At 40.7% G+C, this 13,714-nt stretch overlaps 2 pseudogenes; one reads left to right on the top strand and one right to left on the bottom strand.

Annotated features, from left to right (window-relative positions):
* Positions 1 to 2,344: 2,344 nt before the first annotated feature.
* LOC102852504 lies at positions 2,345 to 3,161 on the bottom strand (annotated as a pseudogene).
* Positions 3,162 to 4,091: 930 nt separating this feature from the next.
* Positions 4,092 to 4,751, top strand: LOC102852907 (annotated as a pseudogene).
* Positions 4,752 to 13,714: the final 8,963 nt, after the last annotated feature.

Below are 13,714 nucleotides of genomic sequence, written 5' to 3' on the forward strand. Positions count from 1 at the left end.
GCTCAATGTCAAGAAGACAAAGATTCTCACCCCTAGACCAATTGGCAGCATCAGGATGGATGGTGAAGAGATTGAGATTGTTCACAGCTTCAGTCTGCTTGGCTCCACAGTCAACACTCTTGGCACCAGCAGCCAGGAAATTAAAAGACGTATTGCCATGGGGAAGAGCAATGGTGTGTCTCTGGAGACTAAGGTGTATCTGGTACAGGCCATGGTCTTTGCAATCACTTGTTATGCATCAGAGAGCTGGACAATGACCAGGAAGAATAGAAGGAGTATTGATGCCTGTGAGCATTGGTGTTGGAGAAGAGTACTGAGGGCACCATGGACTGCTAAGAAAACAAACAGATTCATCCTGGAGAGGATTACACCAGGCTCCTCCTTAGAGGCAAGGATTCTGAGGCTTCGTCTGACATTCTTTGGTCATGTTGTAAGGAGAGATTGGTCCTTGGAAAGTGGAGGGAGGGCAGGCGCAGAAGCGGAAGGTCCTCTGGGAGGTGGCTTGATTTGGTGACTGGGGCAATCGGGATGAGTTTGTAGGAGACAATGAGATAGGCACAGGACAGAGAAGAGTTTAGAGCTGTTGTACACAGGGTCGCTATGAGTCACAAGCGACTCAACTGCACATAACAACAACAACAACAACAACAACAACAACGTGTGTGTGTGTGTGTGTGTGTGTGTGTGTGTGTGTGTGGTGCGATATGTATAGATGTATCTATTTCTGGAAGTCAGCTGACTGACTGACGGTATGGCTGGCATCTCTATGGCGGCTCGACTTTGGTGACAGTCAAGGCAAGGGAAGGTTCTGGGGTTCTTTTTGCTGTGTGTTACTGCTCTTTTTTGCCCTTCAAAAGTAGGTGTGCTGCCCAGAGCTCTAAACTAAGGGGAAGTAAGGACAGAGCTTGCGGAGCTTGCTCCAGGTGAAACATTCTTCTAGGGCGTATAGCCCTGATGTGTCCATCTGCTGTACAGAGGCAACTTGTGGTCGCTGTGAAGCTGAACACTGTGACACTGACGTGTCAAATGCGATAACGGTTACCCATGGCAGAAAGTGTTTGGTGGCACTCCCTGGCTAAAACAAGCTTGGAAGCGGGAGTGGCATCCACTTCCGTAAATAGCTTGCCTCAAGAAACCTTACAAACATGGAGAAAGGATGAAAGTTGCACAACTGTGGAGAACTTTCGTTGCTATGAGTCGCCTACAGTTGTTGTTATGGCACATAACAACAACTATACACCTATATCTATCTATCTCTATAAATATCAGAAACAACTCTTAAATATGATATAGAACATTGAGAAATATATGCAAATGCAAAAAAATGTGTATGATGACTGAAAAAAATTTCAAAGGGTTTTACAAGGAGATAAAGTAAAATATGCAAAGATCTTCAAATATAAAAACAAAAGAGAAAGAAGTGTCAAAAAATCTGGAGAACAATGGAGGGTCAGCTATGAGTTGCTTCCTACTTGGCAGCACATCGTAACAACAAGTAAGCATTAAGTGCTACACAAAACCAAAAATCCAACCTACTGCAATCCAGAAAATTCCAACTCACAGAGACCTGACAAGACAAAGTAGAACTGTCATCACAGGGGAATCTCTATCAAAGCTAACAAATATCTTTTTCCTGCAGAGCAGCTGGTGGATTTGAACAGACTGCTGAGAACTTTAAAAAGTGCCATAATAGAGTTGGAAGTAAAGAGCTACAAGTGTGAAAGAGCTGGGTAGAAGGTGGTAGGTAGGGGTAAAGGAAGAAAACAGTGTGATGAGAGAGGCTTGAGAGAGGAATCTAAGTTCTGTATCATCTGGCTGGATGCAGAGAAGACTTCATGAAAGAGTACTACTTCAGAGACTTCTCAAGTCTGACAACAGGTTCTCAAAGGGAAGGAGAAGAGGGAGTGTACACAATCTTTTGGATGGGTAAATGCTTGCATTTTACTGATTGCTCGTTAAGTAAATTTAATTTAATGTCATTTAAACTGGTGTTGACTATTCAGTGGATGCTAAACTGTGAAAATAAAGAAGGAAGCGCTATTCCATAACAATTGAAGAATATGAAAAATGTGTACTTAATGCAGCAGGCTTCTGATGGTCTTTAACAGCTTTAAACTGATCTGAACTGTTCTAAGTCCAGGTTTATCTTTTTTGTCTCAGGTTTTAGAAATCAGCTCTTTTCATATTGATAGAGGATTTAAAATGAGAATAGCTTAGACTTCATAACATTATCAGCAATTCTAAAGAATTCCAAACCAGCCAGCCTAAGGACAGAAGGCCTGCTCTCAGTAACTTCTAAGTTGATAGGAAGACTGAAAGAGGCCTATCATTTGAGTCCAAGTCTCTAACCAATCACAACCAGATCATCACCGGTGAACTCATAGTAAGGAACCTCAAGGTTGAGAGGTGCAGGGCCCCTCCTGATCCTGCCAGATGCATCATAGTGGCAAGGGCAGTAATAGCCACCAAAATCTCCTGCATTTGCAATAGGGTACACAACCAAGATGAGTGCAAACACCTATCAGAATAACCCACTCAGGCTTCTTCACACGTTCTAAATCATGCTGAAGGTCTCTCAGTTGGGACACTTCAACTGCGGCTTCCTGTTCCATTTCCTTCTGGGTTCGATGACGCACAAACAGGGGCTTGCCTCTCCACTTGAAGGCCATGTTCTTGCCTTCTGGGATATCAGATAAATTGATTCCAATCTTCGACATGGCCAGCACATCAGCTGAAGCACTCATGCTGTAAACAAACTGGGAAACGACATTCTTGGCAACGTTTGCGACACCCAAAGTAGTTGTGGCAGTTATCAAGTAGGAGAAGCCTTTTCTGGCCTCACTGCTTTCTTTTGAAGACTTTGTACTCTCTAACACTTCGGCACGACGGTAGTCAGAAAAGTCAGGCACTCTGATGTCTGTGTGGGAATAACGAACAGAAGCGGGTACATTGAGGCCCACAGAGGTGACCAAAGGCCGGCTCGCGGCCTGCCCACTCAGCGACTCCTGGGACAAGAAGGGGTGCTTCAGATCCAGCACAGGTGGCTCCGAGGTGGCGGGCACGGAGGCCTGTATGAGGGGCCGCAGAGCGCCCGCCACCCCACGCGCTGTGGCCGACAGGGCAGGCGCAAAAGGACCCGAGCGAGCGGCGACCGATAACATGGCGGCAACGTCTCCTACAGCCGAGCCGGTCCGTGTTCTGTGATTATTTAAGAAAATGTCATTGTTAGGAAATACATACTACATAGAAAGAGAAAAAGATATAGGAAATATTAACATTTAGAGAATCTGGATGAGAGGTATATATTATTGCAATTTTTCTATAAATCTGAAATTATATAACATAAAATTTTAAGAAAATCAAATAAAAGAATTAATAAAGAACTGGTGATGTTTTAGGAATCCAATTCAGTTTCTAGAATTCCAATTTAGAATTCTGTGGAATTGCTGTGTAAAATTTAAATTAGAGCAATAGTATTTTGGGGGGAAAGTATGTTTTATTAAAGAAATGCTAGAAAATTAAAGTTATTTCCATGGCTAGTCCAGACATGGACACAACACATTCAACAAGGCAGTAGGCACACAGGAGAGAGCCCTGTCACTTGTCAGCAGAATTACCTTATTCTCAATGTTATCTAGCACTTTGAACTATGTGCTATTTATAACAGGCACTAAAAAATCCTTTGCTCAGTGAGTGAAAACCAGGTAATAATTCACAGTTTTGCTAACAGTCTCTGAGTTACTGAGTTAAGACTCACTGTTCAACATCCAGAGCTGAAACTGACTTTGTATTTCCTTTATGACTTGTAGAAGATGTATCTTACGTAATACATACCAATCTAAGAAGTATTCAGAAATTTGGGATTTGTAAAGTTCTAACTACTGCTATCTATTTAAAATTGTGCCTCTGTGTGTGTTTGCTGTGAAAGCAGTGCATATTTACTACAAAAAAACTAAGAGACTCCTCATGGCGGCGGAAGCTTGGGTGCGGTATGGTGGTGATTGAGAGAGCTCTGGCCCGGCCTCCACATGCCCCCCCAGGCTCCGCACTCCTAATGCTTTGTGGGTGTTGAGCCCTTCCTGGCCGGGAAAATGATGGAATATTTCCTGGGCCAGAGCGTGCTCCTGAGTTCCTGGGACCAAGTGTTCGCTGCCTTCTTGCAAGCAGTACCTGAATCCCTATAGCAAACACGTATTGACGGAAGACATAGTACACCCAGAGGTTACCCCTGACCAACAACTCCTGTTCTGAAGACTCCTGACCAAGACCAACCCCGCTGGGCTGAGCGATTGTTTACTGCCAATGATGCTCACTCGGTATACATCCTGGAGGACTCTATTGTGGACCCAGAGAATTGGACCATGACCACCTTTACCTGGAACATCAACCATGCCCGGCTGATGGTGGCAGAGGAACGCTGTGTTTACTGTGTGAACTCTGATAACTGTGGTTGGACTGAAATCCCCCGAGAAGCTTGGGTCTCCTCTAGCTTGTTTGGTGTCTCCAGAGCCGTCCAGGAATTTGGTCTGTCTCGATTTAAAAGCAATGTGACCAGGACTATGAAGGGTTTTGAATACATCTTGGCCAAGCTACAAGGTGAAGCCCCTTCTAAGACACTTGTTGAAACTGACAAGGAAGCCAAGGAAAAGGCAAAAGAGATAGCACTGGCACCTACAGAGAAGGCCAACGACCTAGGCAGCAAGGCAGCCACCAAGAGACAGCAGCAGCAGTAGCATCAGCAATTTGTGTAGACATCATCGGCCCTGCACCGCCCTTCTACCACCACCATCGTACAGCAGACAATCCAGCTCCACCCCCCTATGTCCAATGTGCTCTCTTATTAAAAATCAACATCCAGCCCTATTTTTTGCCTAAGAGATAGGCTAGAGCGAAGGGTAAGGGTCTTGTTTGGCATCTACAGAACAGCAAGCATGTCATCCATGGTCTGTGCTGATTCTGCATATTCCTCCCGTTTGGCAGCCGAGGCACAGAGAGGCACAGACTTGCCCACGTCATTGTGCAAGTGAAGTGGGAAATTCTAGACTGGAAGTTCCGTGAGGGCAGGGATCTGTTTACTCTCTGTTGTGTCCCAAGTATTTGGAATACTATCTAGTATGTAATGAGGACTCAATAAATAACTGTTGACTTAAAAAAACAAACAACAAAAAAAAATCTGGAGGACAATCATTTGACCAACTGACTGGAAAAGATCTATATTTGTTCCCATTCCAAAGAATGGTGACCCAACTGAGTGTGGAAACTATAGAGCAATATCATTCATTTCACACTCAAGCAAGAGTCTACTGAAGATTATCTAAAAACGACTGCCAGAAGTCCAGGCTGGGTTTAGAAGAGGTGTGGTACTAGGGATACTCTAGCTAATGTTAGATGGATCTTAGCTGAAAGCAAGGAGTAACAGAGGAATGTCTATCTGTGCTTCATTGATTATGCAGACATTTGACTGTGTGGACCATAACAAACTGTGGCTGACGCTGAGAAGAATGAGAATCCCAGAACACTTGATCCTGCTAATGCGAAACTTATACTTGAACCAAGAGGCAGTATTCAGAACAGAGTAAGGAAACACTGCATGGTTCAAAAATAGGAAGGACATACACCAGGAATGTGTCCTGTCTCCATACCTTGCCAACCTGTATGCAGAACAGATAATCCGGGAGGCTGGACTCTGTGAGGAGAAAAGCAGCATCAGGATTGGTGGATGATCTATCAACAATCTGCATTATACAGATGACACAACCCTGCTTGCTGAAACTGAGGAGGACCTGAAGCGCTTGCTGCAGAGGGTCAAAGACTGCAGCCTCCAATATGGATTGAGGCTCAATGTCAAGAAGACAGAGATTTTCACCCCTAGACCAATTGGCAGCATCAGGATGGATGGTGAAGAGATTGAAATTGTTCATAGCTTCAGTCTGCTTGGCTCCACAGTCAACACTCTTGGCACCAGCAGCCAGGAGATTAAAAGACGTATTGTGATGGGAAAGTCTGCTGTTAAGGACCTCTCCAAAGCACTGAAGAACAGTGGTGTCACTCTGGAGACTAAGGTGTGCCTGATAAAGGCCTTGGTCTTTGCAATTACTTGTTATGCATCAGAGAGCTGAACAATGGCAAGGGAGGATAGAAACAGAATTGATGCTTTTGAGCTGTGGTGCTGGAGAAGAGTAATGAGTTTACCATGGACTGCTATGAAACAAACAGTTTCATCCTGGAGAGGGTTAAACTGGGATGCCCCTTGAAGGCAAGGATTCTGAGGCTTCGTCTGACATACTTTGGACATGTTGTAAGGAGGGTCCAGTCCTTGGAGAAGGACATCATACTTGGGAGGGTGGAGGGACAGTGCAGGAGGGGAAGACCCTATATAAAGTGGATTCACTCAGTGACTGGGGTAATCGAGGCTGGTATGTCGGAGACAGTGCAATTGGCACGGGACAGAGCAGAGTTTAGGGCTGTTGCACATAGGGTCACTATAAGTCTCAAGTGACTCGATGGCACAGAACAACAACAACAGCAATCATCTTCTATTGACAAGGATTTTGATAAACATTTTATCTATATGAATGAGAGATATTGGTGTGTAGTTTTCTTTTTGGTAATTTTTGTTTTGCTTGGTTTTGGTATTAAGTTTATGCTTGCTTCATAGAATGACTCTTGGAGTGTTCCTTCCTTTTTTATTTTTTGAAGTAATTTGAGAATAATTGATGATAGTTCTTCTCTGAATATTTGCTAGAGTTCAGCAATGAAGTCATCTGGGCCAGGTCTTTTTAACGGATGAGTCTTTTTATTATCTGCTCAGTTTCTTCGTTTGAGGTGGGTCAGTTGAGGTGTTCTACATCTGTCTGTGTCAATACGGTTACTGTGGGTTTCAAGGAGTTTGTCCATTTCCTTTAGAATTTATCAAAATACAGCTTTTCGTAATATTTCAATATTATTCGTTTTATTTCATCTGACCCTGTTGTAAATTCACCGCTATCATTTCTTATTTGAGCTATTTATGTCTTCTCTTTCTTTTCTTTTATTAAGTTTGCCTATTTTATAGACCTTTTTGAAGAAACTAGTCATGGTCTTGTTGTTCTTATGTGCCATCGAGTTGTTTGCGACTCATAGCGACCCTATGTACAAGAGCTCTAAACGCTGTTCTATCCTGGGTCAACCTAGCCATCTCAAATGCACTTATTCCCACCACTCCAGTTACAGAATCGATCCATCTCATTGAAGGTCTTCCTCTCCTTCGCCACCCCTCCACTCTGCCAAACATGATGTCCCTCTCCAAGGACCATCTTTGCAACATGCCCAAAGTATGTCAGATGAAGCTTCAGAATCCTTGACTCCAAGGAGTATTCCGGCTTCACCTTCTCCAGGACAAACCTGTTTGTTCTCCTAGCAGTCCATGATATATTTAACACTCTTCTCGTGCACCACAGCTCACCCTATTCACTGTCCAACTATCTGATGCATAGCACGTAATTGTGAAGACTAGAGCCTGGATCAGGTACACCTTAGTCTCCAGCCTGACGTCATTGCTCTTCAGTAACAACATTTTTAATTTTTCCTTTTTGAAAAAGGACCAGAGAATGATGTCCAGTTTCACCACTCCTCTTCAATGTTATATTGGAAATATTTGCCAGAAGAATATGACAAAAGAAGGAAATAAGATACATATACGTCAGCAAAGAGGTGATAAAACTGTGGCTATATGCAGACGATATTATAGAGTACACAGAACACCTGAAGGACTCAACATAAAAAATTTATTAGATCTAGTAGATTCAGCCACTAAAGTAAGAAGATACAAGATAACATACAAAAATCAGTAGGGTTCTTTTACAGTTATAAAGAAAGCACAGATAAGTGAACTAAGAAAATAATATCATTTACAACACATAACTACAAATTAAAATATATGAGAATAAACCCAACTAGAGACACAAAAGACTTTTACAAAGAAAATTACAAACCATGCCTTTTAGAAACAATAAGAGACCTAAATTAATGGGAAAATGTTCCCTGTTCATGTATAGGAAGACTCAACATAGTGAAAATGGCAATCCTACCAAAAGCAATCTACATGTTTAATGTAATCCCCATGTTGTTGTTGTTATGTGCCGTAGGGTTGCTTGCCACTCATAGCGACCCTATGTACAACAGCCCTAAACTCTGCTCTGTCCTGTGCCAATCGCACTGTCTCTCATACACTCATCCCAATTACCCCAGTCACTGAAACAATCCACCTCATAGAGGGCCTTCCTCTCCTTGCTTACAGATACCAAATTCAGTTTTCAAAGAGATAAGAAAGGCAACTGACAATTTTATTTGGAAATGAAAAAGACCACCCAAAAGCAAACCATTCTAAAAAACAAAAATGAGATGGGAATCACAGCACTCTCTGATCTCAAAACCTACTACACAGCTATAATAACCAAACCAGCATAATACTGGTACAATGAAAGATACATAGACTAGTGGAACCAGAATTTCAAATTTAGAAATTAACCTATAATGCCTATGATCAACTGGTATTCAACAAGGAAACAAAATCTGCCAAATGGGGAAATAAAAGCCTCTTCAACAAATAGTATCAGAAAATTAGACTTCTGCCAGCAGAAAGCTGAAGCAGGATCTACACCTCACACCATACATAAGTGAATGAACTCAAGGTGAATCAGAGACCTAGAGGTAAAGGCCAAAACCATAAAGATCATAAGAGACAAAATGAGACCAAGTTTAGAAGGCCTAGCCAATGGTGCAAAAAAGGCTGGTAAAAACAGCCAGAAATGTTCAACCAGGAGAGGTTGACATTAATAAAGAATGGGACTTTCTAAAGATTATGTAATCTGTATGCATCAAAACTTTTCCCCATATGGTGAACAGAAAATCTACTGACTGAGAAAAACATTTGACAATGTCATCTCAGACAAGTTTGTCATAATGAAAGTTTATAGAATAGTACAAAGCTTCCACAAGAAAAAGACTGATAATCCTAAAACAGGCAACTGGATGTCCAGTTTTGCCAACACCATTTGTTGAAGAGGTTTTCATTTCCCCATTTGATAGCTTTGATTTCCTTGTCAAATATCAGTTGATCATGTTTTTAGTCTTTCTCCATTGAGAATGGTGTTGACTCTTGGTTTTGCATATACATTTTTCACTATGTTGAGAAAATTTCCTTCTATTCCAATTTTGCTGAATGTCTTTATCAGGAAGGTTGCTGGATTTTGTCAAATGCCTTTTCTGCATCAGTTGCTAAGATCATATGGTTCTTATTTACTTTGTTAATATAGTGAATTTTGCATTGATTATTTTTCTTATGTTGAACCATTCCTGCATACCTGTTATAAATCCCACTTGGTCATGGTGAATTATTTTCCACCTGCAGAAAGCTGAAACAGGGTCCACATCTCACACCATACACAAAAATCAGTTCTAGCTGGATCAGAGACCTGGAAGTAAAGCCCTAAACCATAACATTCTTAAGAGACAAACTGGGATCAAAGTGCTAGTCCAAGGTATAAAGAGACTGCCAAATGTAATCAGAAATGCACAATCTAAAGAGCATAAAATTGATGTATGAGACCTTCTAGAGATTAATCTTTATGCACATCAAAAACTTTTCCCAACAGGGTGAAAAGAAAACCTACAGACTGGGAACAAACATTTGGTAATGCCATCTCAGAAAAGAGTCTTATAACAAAAGTTTACAGAATACTCCTGGGCCTCCACAAGAAAAAGACTGATAACTCAATTACAAAATGGACAAAGTACATGGAAAGAATTTTCATAGAGGAAGATACTAGAATGGTAAACAGACACATGAAGAAATGCTCCAAATCACTGGCAATAAGAGAGATGCAAATGAAAACCACAATGAGGTACCATCTCATTCCATTAACAGTGGCAAAGTTTAACAGGGCAGCAAGTAATAAATGTCGGAGAGGATGTGGTGGAAAAGGAACTCTTATACATTGTTGGTAGGACTGTAAAATGGTACAACCATTCTGGAAGGCAGTTTGATGCTTCCTCAAAAAGCTGAACACAGAAATTCCATATGACTCAGCTATTTTACTACTTGGAATATACCCTGAGAATATGAGAACTGAGGCACAAACCAAGATTTGTACACCAATGTTCATAGCAACCTTATTCACCATTGCAAGTACATGGAAATAGCCCAAATGCCAATCACAAACAAATCGATTGAGAAATTATGTTACATTCACACAATGAAATAGTATGCAGCACCCAGGAGCAATAACTTTGTAAATTATTACCTAACTTGGGAGAGACTGGTGAGAATTATGCTGAGTGAACTCAGTCCTACAAGGATAAATATTGTATAAGACCATCATTGTAGAAAAAAATCTGGATTTTTTTTTATTTTAAAGACTGCAGAACAATTCATCATTACTTAAAATTACTTTACTCTTTAATTACTTTGTCTTACAATTTAGTTACTTTCTCTTACATCACATTCACTTACATTTACTTCCTAGTCACTTAATCTTAGTTTCTAGTCACTTACTCTTCCTGTAAAATAAATACTTAGAACAAATTACTTTTCCTTCTAAAATAGTACCATTTTTATTATCCTTTTACTTCATTACAGATTTTCATACACTATCTTATGTCTTCTACAAGTGTTCATCAATCATCACAACCTCTGTTTAGTCTGTTCTGACAAATATTAAAATTTTTCCTCACTACTTATAGATGGAATTTTCATTTTGGCTTCAAACAACACACGAGTTTCACTCAATTACTTAACACCACTCTGGAGTTTTAGCAACATTTCTGGTTCTTAGAACTTCTGGAGATTTATGGTTCAGTTTTCTTTTCAGATGGATAATTACAGCATCTATATAATTTTGTAACAAATATTTTCATTAATTAATATAATGACACTTCATTATAATGACACTTGTACTAACAACGAAACTAACACAGCAGAAAATAAACAGTTGAATCTTAAGCAATTGTCATATGCCAAATGTTGCAGTTGTGCGGATGTTTTGGTACAGTCTCAATAATGTGCATTGTTTTATTTTCCAGGTGAAAATAAACTGCTCTTGAGTTACAATGCTATCTCCTTTTTAATACATTTTGCTATTTAACACTGGTATTGTTTTTGGCTTCCCGACTAAATTAAGCCTGGAAGCAGGAGCGGCATCCACTTCCGAAATGGCTTGCCTCCGGAAACTCTATGTGCGAACAGTGCTCAGGCTGTTCGTTCATAGGGTCGCTATGAGTTATCTATGACTCGATGGCGCCAACAACAATAACAACGACAAAGACAAAGAGAGCTACGTTGGCCTAGTGAAAGCTGAAGGTGGGTGGTTTTCATCTGCGGCCCTCAGCCAGGTTCAAATTGTTTTCCTGTCAAACATTCTTTTAGGTGGTATAGCACTGGTCTCTGCGTTGCTGTACAGAGGTAACTCGTGGTTGCTGTGATGCTGAAGACTGTGACAGTGATGTGCCAATCGTGGTAATGGGTACCCATGGTGGACAGTGTTGGCTGGAGCTTCCCGACTAAATCAAGCCTGAAAGCAGGAGCGGCATCCACTTCTGAAATGGCTTGCCTCTGCAAACTCTATGTACGAACAGTGCTCAGGCTGTTAGTTCATAGGGTAGCTATGAGTTGTCTACGACTCTACGGCACCAAACAACAACAACAACAACTGTTTTTGGTTTTCTTTGGCACAGAAGTATCCCATAACTTTGGAACAATTTGAACCTTAAGTTTCTAAGTTTCTTAAGAATTTCTTTTTCTCCTTTTTAATAGAAAATGGAAGGGTGGAGAGCTAAGGAGAGAAAGACCCCGGATGAGATGGATTTATACAGTAACTAGGGTAATGAAGGCTGGTGTGTCAGAATCAGAGGGACTAGCTTAGGTCAGGGCAGGCTTCAGAGCTACTGTACATATTGTTACTGTGGGTTGCAGGTGACTCAGTGGCACATAACAACATCAATAACAACTTTGTAGGAAGCAAGCTATGTCTTCGCCAAGTCTGGAGTCAAATACTTGGGCATGTAAAAAAGTTCCAAGATATAGATATTTTGAACTGTTCACAAAGTTGCTACGTGAGAGTTTGTTTAGTTGTTTTTTTTAATATATATTTTACACAGATTTATTTACAAAGTTCTAATACATTGGTTTTCACACAAGATTCTTTTTTATTTCCTTCACCCCCCATGGAATTGTGCAAACCTATGAACAACACCCCACACCACCATCCATTTTCACCCCTCTACTTTCACCCTCCAGCCCCTAGATCCTCATACTCATTCAATTCTTACAATTACAGAATTGGGATTGAGTTAGTTCACTCAGCATAATGCTCTTCAATACCTTACAAGGTTAGGAAGTAATTTACAAAATCATTGCTCCTGTGTGCTGTGTAGTATTCCACTGTATGAATGTACCACAACCTCTCAATCCATTTGTTTGTGGTTGGACATCTGGGCTACTTCCATGTTCTTACAATGGCGAATAATACTGCTATGAACATCGTTGTGCAAATCTTTTTTTAAGCCTCAGTTCTAATTTTCTTCGAGTACCTTTTCAATCTGTATGCACAACAGATCATTCGAGACACTGGGCTGTACAAGGAGTCATCAGGATTGGTGGAAGAGTCATCAACAACCTGCATTATGCAGATGATACAACTCTGCTTGCTGAAACTGAGGACGACCTGAAGTACTTGCTGCAGAAGGTGAAGGACTGCAGCCTTCAATACAGATTAAAGCTCAGCATAAAAACAAACAAACAAAAAAACCCCCACAAAACACCAAAGATTCTCACCACTGGGCCAGTTGGTGAAGAGATTGAGATAGTTAAGGGTTTTAGTTTGCTTGGCTTCACAGTCAACACTCTTGGTAACATATTCCAAGCAATGGAATAGCTGTATCATATAGAATTTCTATGTTCAGCTTTTTGAGGAAGCATCAAACTGTCTTCCACGTAGTTGTAACATTTTTAAAAATTATTATTAAATTTTATTAGTTTTAATGAATAGATATTTTGGGTTTTCATTCATTCATTGTTGCACTGTTTTCTCTACCCTCCTCCCCAGTTCATTCTTCTTCCCCCCCCAAATGTCTATTTTAATTGTCCAATTGCCACAGTGCTTGTCAAAGCCAGTTCTGATGAATCTTCTTTGTCAGTGTGTCCTTTGCCATTCCCTATCACTCCTCCCTGAGCGAGACTTCACCCTGATTCATAAAGAAAAGCGGGTGGCGTATTCTCTTAGCTACTTCCTGCTGAAAAGTGACGCTGTAGTTTTCAGGGTGAAGATCTTCTCTCACTACTCTAAAGGGCTCCTTTGGCAGTAGGAAACACAATTATGGAGATTGATTTTGGAATTTAGATGCACTGTTATCAATTGTGCTTAGCCGTACATGTTCTATCCTTGAAGATGTATCATGGAAGTGTTGCAGCCTAGAAGACTCAAATTTAACTAGCAAGTTAAAAGTTGTAATTGTAACATTTTACAGTTTTTTTAAAAGCTATTCCTTCTTCACATTTACGCTTTTAACTTTATCCTTCTAGTTTTGATCTAAAGTGTTTTCAAAGAAAAATTTCTTGTTTTTGTTAGGTGTGATATGATTCATCGTAACCCTATGAACAAAAGATTTAAACACTGGTCTGTCTATCTTGTGCAATTCTCAAACTTCCTCTTATGCAGCCTAATGCTGCCGTCAATGT

Source organism: Elephantulus edwardii, unplaced genomic scaffold (genome assembly GCF_000299155.1).
Source record: "Elephantulus edwardii isolate Elephantulus edwardi_28Jun2011 unplaced genomic scaffold, EleEdw1.0 scaffold00483, whole genome shotgun sequence".
Lineage (NCBI taxonomy): Eukaryota > Metazoa > Chordata > Mammalia > Macroscelidea > Macroscelididae > Elephantulus > Elephantulus edwardii.